The sequence below is a fragment of the Quercus suber genome, unplaced genomic scaffold (genome assembly GCF_002906115.3).
Source record: "Quercus suber isolate HL8 unplaced genomic scaffold, Cork oak 2.0 scaffold_244, whole genome shotgun sequence".
Classification (NCBI taxonomy): Eukaryota; Viridiplantae; Streptophyta; class Magnoliopsida; order Fagales; family Fagaceae; genus Quercus; species Quercus suber.
This window is the reverse complement of record NW_027069701.1, coordinates 1-6,971: the sequence shown is the minus strand read 5'-3', so window position 1 is coordinate 6,971 and position 6,971 is coordinate 1. Positions and strand designations below refer to the sequence as shown.

Here is a 6,971-nt window from a genome sequence, read left to right as displayed (position 1 = left end):
TGCTTTTTGCTCAAGTTCTTTAAAAGTTAGGCGACGCACTTCGTTCTTTTGCCATCCTTCAAGCTATTTTTCATTTGCTTTCGCTCCTCTTCTTGGAACCTTGACTTCGACAGTGTTAACAACCATTGGGTCTTTGAGATTGACTTTTGCATTCCTATCATTCTTCCTTACTTCCTTTTTGCTTTCCTCAAGTATGGGAGGATTTGTACTTCCATGGCTAGCAATACTTAACTCTATATCATGTGCACGAGTTGCTAACTCTTCAAATGTTCGAGGCATTATCTCTTGGAGGATGTAAAAAAGTCCCCAATGCATGCCTTGGATGCACATCTCTATAGCAAAAATTTCAGAAAGTTGATCCTTGCAATCCAAGCTCAAAAAACGCCATCGATTGATATAATCGACCACCGACTCATCTTCCCATTGCTTGGTATTAGTAAGCTCTTTCATGCTCACTATACGACGCGTGCTATAGAATCGATCAAGAAACTCTCTTTCGAGTTGTTGCCAGCTATCGATTAACTCGGGTTCTAAGTCTGTATACTAATCAAAGGCATTTCCCTTGAGCGAACGGACAAATTGCTTTACAAGTAGGCCTCCTTGAGTCCCTACGTTCTCACAAATTTCTACAAAGTGAACAACGTGTTGCTTAGGATTTCCATTGCCATCAAACTGCAAGAACTTGGGGGGTTAATACCCATTTGGCATCCTCATGTTGTTGATGCGCTTTGTGTAGGGTTTTGAATATGTGAGAGAACTTGTAAAAGAACCTCTATATTGTTCTCGGATGGTATTTGTTATCATGTCTTATAATTGTTAGACTGACAACGAAGCAACCGAAGTAGATTGTTCTCGTCGAGGAGTGTTTTCAATTTCTCTCCCTTTGTCATCCTTTGCGGATGTGAATTTATGACCATGGCTTGATTCACCAAGATCTTGTACTTCGAGTTTATTTATTAAAGTTGCAATTTTGAGGTCCTTATCTTCAAGTGCTTTTGTGAGAAGGACAACCATTTGCTCCATTTCAGCCATCTTTTCTTCCACGGTAGATGTGTTAGTCATCATGACTGACACAACTTCCCAAGATGATGGAGAAGGAAGTGAATTGAAGTGAGCACGTGAAATCTCATCTTTTGGGTTCCCTTTCGTGGGAGAGAAATCATGCGACCATCTTCTTATGAAGGAAGAAGGGGATTTGCCCCCATACTTGAGGTGTTCCAAGGTGCAAGTGTCCTTGTTGATGACCTTGTTTCTTGTGAGAGGGTCTAAGGAGATGATTTTCTGAACCTTGGCTTCCTTAGTTGATTGTTTGCTTTGGGTTGGCTACAATTGATTACACCAATGTAGTTGTTGGTTGTAGCTGTACCAAGTTTAGTTGAAGTAGCTGTTAAAGCTTGGATGTTCTTGCTAGAGGCCATTGAAGTTGGTAGCAAGATGATGATGATGATTTCTTTGAAGGAGAATAGGATGAGAGGCAGAGAGGTCCCACTGGGCGTGCCAGAATTTGGGGACGACTAAATTTCTCGGTTCGAAATGAATCAAACAAGTAAAATAATTTCACAAATGCGAATTTGTATTGATGATTGTGTGGTACAATTCTCTGTGATTACAAAAGAGTGATCCTCTAATTCGATCTCCTTGAAAGATTTGTTGATTGGAGTTGTGGTAATGTGATTTTGATTTAAACACCAAATATCCTTCAATTTGGTTGAGGGATGGATCGAAGATTGTTGAAACGGAATTACAATGAATCTTTGGCTATGAGCTTGTTAGAAATCCTTTGTTCTTCACGTTCTTCATGTGTTCTTCGTGTTCTTGGTGTGTTCTTTGTCTTCGAAGGTTTGTGGTGGAAGTTCTTCGGTGCTTTAGAGGCTTGAATCCATAGAGATTCGCTGATTTGTGATTTGTTGAGGTTTCTGGAGGCTTTTGAGCTTGATTCCAGTGAGCTTTGAAATCTAGAAATATGATTTGAATGATTTCTCTTTGAATGTTCTTCGTATTTGAAGGTTTGTGATAGAAGTTCTTCGGTGCTTTAGAAACTTGAATCCGTAGAGCTTCGTTGATTTGTGCTTATTGAGGTTTCTGGAGGCTTTTAAGCTTGATTCCAGTGAACTTTGAGATCTAGGCAGGTAGTTTGGATGATCCTGCTTCGAATGTTCTTCATATTTGAAGGTTGAAGTTCTTGAAGTTGCTGGAGGCTTCAGGGCTTGATTCCAGCAGAGCTTCTTGACTTCTGAATCTTCTCTAATGCTGCTTGTGCTTCAGATGGCTTGGTATCCTCTTTCCAGCTCCCTGAAATGCCTTAGGAAGGCTTCTATTTATAGGAGTTTGGAGGTGGGTGAGCGACACGTGGCAGAGTCTGATTGGTGACACATGTCACAGCTTGATTGGTCCGCTTATGTCATCGCTTATACATGCGAGACTGATTATGTCATCGCTTACACGTGCGAGACTGCTTATGTCATCGCTTACACGTGCGATGTTGCTTATGTCATCGCTTGCATGCGTTGATGCGTGATTGGTTCTTGCATGACACTTGGCAAATTTCGGTTGGTTTCTGAGTAATGATAGTAAAACCTAGCAGCAGTACGTGGCGCTTTGTAATTGGCTATATTTTGTAGACTTGGTAGTGTGACGTGTCAGCTTGTGATAGGTCGAGAATTTTCCCTCTCTACACCATGGATGTGTATTTGGACCTTCTTTTCTTCTAACCCTAGACATATAAAAAGATTGTTTTAAGGGCTGTCAAAGAGTTCACAAGTTGCACAAGTATTGGGAAAACTCTGTTCAAGCAAATTGTGATCGAAGACAAAGTTATGCCCTAGTTCATCTCTTTTGAAAAAGTTGTTGTGTATGTGCACCTTTGGGTTTTGTGACCAAGTATCTTCTTGATCTTCATCGTGGATGAACTGAAGAACTTTGCAGCCAACAACTCTTTCTAGCTGATGATTAAGTCGCATACTGGGATCCACGCAATTGGTTTGTCACATGCTTGGGAGTCGTGCATCAAAAACGGAAATTGTCACTACAGAACAAGTCCAATTGAGTATTGGGGTAAGGGTTCAACTGTAAGTTGGTAAGGTACTTGGAATTCCTTTACTTGTAACTGTTTGTTGTGATAATAGTGGAGTTTCGAGAGCGGTGACCTGAAAATACCCGATGGGATTTTTACCGTCAAGCTTTCCCCATTCGTAAACAAATCACCGTGTTATTTATTTTTCGTTGCATAATTAGTTTATTGGTGATTTGTTTGTGCTACCACGCGTTTGCATGTTAAATTGATTAATTAATAATTTGGTTAATTAATTAATTTAATCACAATGGGTCAATACGTTTGTGGCCTATCAGGTATAATCAGGGATAATGAAGGAAAATGGGTGAGAGGTTTCTCAAGCTCGATTGGATATGCTACTAGCATAGTGGCAAAGGTTTGGGCTTTGAGGGATGGTCTAAAACTAGCTTCTAGCATTGGAATTCAAAATTTGGTTGTAGAGCTAGATGCGAAAGTAATTGTGGAACTGCTAAGTCTAACAATTGCACTAACAGAATCTTTTCTCCTATTATTGATGATTGCAGATTATTGCTGGACAGGTTCCATCAAGTGCGCATTGAGCATGTGTATCGGGAAGGGTGCCATTATATCGGAGAGTTTTGTTGTCTTTACATTCCCTCCGAGCCCTGATATTTTTGTCTATTGTAAATCTGGATGTTTCTGATATGTATTATGTGAGACTCATGAATGCTGACCTTGCCACTGTGGCGAGGCTGTGACAGTGCTCTGTATTTTTTTTTTTTTTTTTTTTAATGAGAAAACATGAACTATTCATTCAAAAGAAAAAGAGCCACAACAGAGAGAGCACAAACACCAGTAGGGGAAAACAAAACAACAAACAGCCACACACCACCATCCTCAATGATTACATGCTCCACAAAATCCAAGTGGTTCAGTGCATCTGTTCAGTGCTCTGTTGTTTTGTTGTTTGTTTTTACTTTTTAATGAAAATCCCTTTTAACCAAAAAAGAAAAGAAAAGAAATATAAAACTGGGGGAACCACAAAATTATGAGTGGAGGAGTATACATCATAGCAGGGAAAAAACAGTAATTCACAAGACACATCATCGCGAGAAACTCCAAACGACATTTCGCATCACAAGAAAACACAATAATAAATGGACAAGAAAGAATGTAAGACTAACCCGATAGCTTCGTGGCCGAGAATCCTTGGGAAGATTCCAGGAAAATCCTTCAAACATAAAACAAAAATTGGCATATATTTTATGAACCAAATTTCAAGAAGTTATGAAAGGTAGAAATAAAAGTATGAGAGTTTTCAGAGTCAATATGGTTAAACCTTCAATTTCCAGAAAGTGATATCACTGTGGCAGAGAGAGGTGCATATGATTCGAATCCGAACCTCATGAGGCATCGGAGGTGCAACCATGACCTCCTCTATCACTAGTGGCTCACCTGGTTTGCGACTAACCGCAGCTACAACAATACAATACAAAAATCAACAACAACAGTAATAAGTCACTTTCAGACACTATTCCAAGAGAGACAATAAGTGAAACGACTTTTCACCGTAGAAAGAATATGGAGACTAGAAAAGCAACACAACAAAAAAACAAAACAGTTTTTACGCACCTCTGCATCGAATGGGGTTCCCTCTGGTTTCACTAGAAGATTTCTCATCCATGGCGGCCGAAACTCCACACAGTCTAATGACTCTAATCTCTCTCTGCCGCTGGCTTGTTCTCTCTTACAATGTGGAACTAGGTCCTCATAGTGGTTGGCACCAACCTGGTGGTATTGCGTTAATTTATAGGGGCCAATGAGACACAAATGAACCGCTTTTTTTTTTTTTTTTTGGAATGCATTTTAAAATAAACAGTGTTTATTAAACGCCCTCTATTATGCCATTATACAAATAGTCTGGTTAACGTGTGGCCTAAAGACACACATTAAGGGCCCGTTTGATTTGTGTTTTCAAACAATATTTTTTAGTTTTTAAACAGCATTTTATGCATTTCAACACACTTTTTCACCTACACGTATTTCAAAAAATTATAAACAATAATTTTCAAACTACTCTACCAAACACCCCCTAAACCTTTTATTTTTAAAAATATGTTTTCAAAAATTAAAAAAACTATCATTATTTTTTTAATTTTCAAAAAAAAATTTCCAAAATTCTTACGCAAAATAATAAGGTGTGTTCTCGTATTTTTCTTTTTGAAATTTGTAAAAAGTCAGAAAAATATAACGGATACGGATCCTGAAAAGTCGAACCTTTTTGTTTTTTATTTTTTATTTTTTATTATCTTTTAAAGATATGTAGAGGAGCCCTCGAAGTTGAAGTCTTGAAAGTTGAAACTGTGCCGCCTTGACTCAACTGGCTAATGAATGCGACCCTATTGATAGAAACTTTCCATCTAAAGCCATTATCTCAAATACGTGTACGTTTGGGTAGCAGATTTTTGCGTGCGTTTGTGTTTGCGATTGTGTTTGTGTTGCGTATTAGGGTGGAAAATATCTATTTTTCAGAAATATTATTTTTTGAAAAAGGAAAATATTTTCAAGTGTTTGGCAATATTATTCAAATTTTCCTAGAAAATGTTTTCATGTGTTTGGTTGCATTTGAAAATGCTATTTTCTTACTACTTTCTCACATTTTCTCATCCATTTTCTCAGTTACCAAACAAATTTTATAATAGAAAATTTTAACATATAAACTTAAAAAAATAAAAATCACAATAACACGATCAAATCCACCATTCGGCCAAACTAAGAGAGCGAGGAAGAGAGATCCATTCGATCAAATCCACCGTTCGGCCAAACTGAGAAAGCGAGGAAGAGGGATTGGTGGTGATGCGAAGGCGAAGTTGAAAATCGGTCTTCGGTGGTGATCTGGGCTCTGGGTTCGCCGGCGAAGTCGAAGATTGGTTCGTGGCATGAAGGCGAAGTCAAAGGCTTGTGGGTTCGTGGGTTCGTGCCGCCAGCGAAGTCGAAGGCTCGTGGGTTCGTCAGTTCGTTACGCCGGCGAAGTCGAAGGCTCGTGGGCGCCAGCGATGGGCTGTGGTGGTGGATCGGAGCTCGGTTTGGTTCGTTCTCTCTCTCTCTCTCTCTCTCTCTCTGCGCAAATGAGGCTTTTTTCCGGAAATGGTTTGAAGGGAAAATGAGATAGTAAAACCATTTTCGGGTCAAATGAGTAAATTTGGTCAAACTAAAGCATATTTTCCGGAAATTAAAATTTTTCTTGACTTCCAAACACTAAGGTCAGATGGTAAATGATTTCCTAAAATCATTTACCACCAAAACAAACGGACCCTTAGTTTGCGTTTCACTTGGCCAGCTTCATTGCATTGTTTATAGACCAGTGAAGTGATAGTGATAAAAAATGGGTGGCATTGTTCTCATGGCCCTGTTTCACAATAAAAAAAATATTTTGATACAATATTTTCAATAATAAATTTTTAGTTTTCAGTAAATAAGCGGTATCCAAATACATATCTAATTTTATAATTTGTTAAAATAATTGAGGGTCTGTTTGGATGCCGCTTATTGCTGAAAACTGAAAACTTATTAATGAAAACACTGTAGTAAAATAATTTTTAAACTATAAATAGTGCCCGTAGAACCCAGTTTTAAAGTTACATTTGCTAAATTCCGTACTTACGAGTCTCATGAATAATGCACGGGACCTAGGGAAAAACGCAAACGCCAACCGCATTTGCTATCCAAACTCACACTAATTGAGAGTAATAAAAAAAAATGGTTTTCTTAGGCAATTTCTTAATAAGATATTTTTAAAAAGTTTTAAGATTTTTATGAAAAATATAAAAAGTTGTCAAAAAAAATCAATTACTTTTTTATATTTTCATACAAATTTTAAAAAATATTCCCTAAACCAATGCTCATGAACATATGTAAACCTTTTTCCGTTAAAAAAAAAAGTCTAAGTAATGAATGC

At 38.0% G+C, this 6,971-nt stretch overlaps 1 non-coding gene across 1 annotated transcript; it reads right to left on the bottom strand.

Annotated features, from left to right (window-relative positions):
- Positions 1-1,555: 1,555 nt before the first annotated feature.
- On the bottom strand, positions 1,556-4,830 carry LOC112023189 (uncharacterized). The gene is made up of 3 exons (XR_010631819.1): positions 4,646-4,830; positions 4,353-4,489; positions 1,556-4,244 (listed from the first exon to the last, which is right to left on the bottom strand). It is a non-coding gene; the product is annotated as an uncharacterized LOC112023189 (transcript).
- Positions 4,831-6,971: the final 2,141 nt, after the last annotated feature.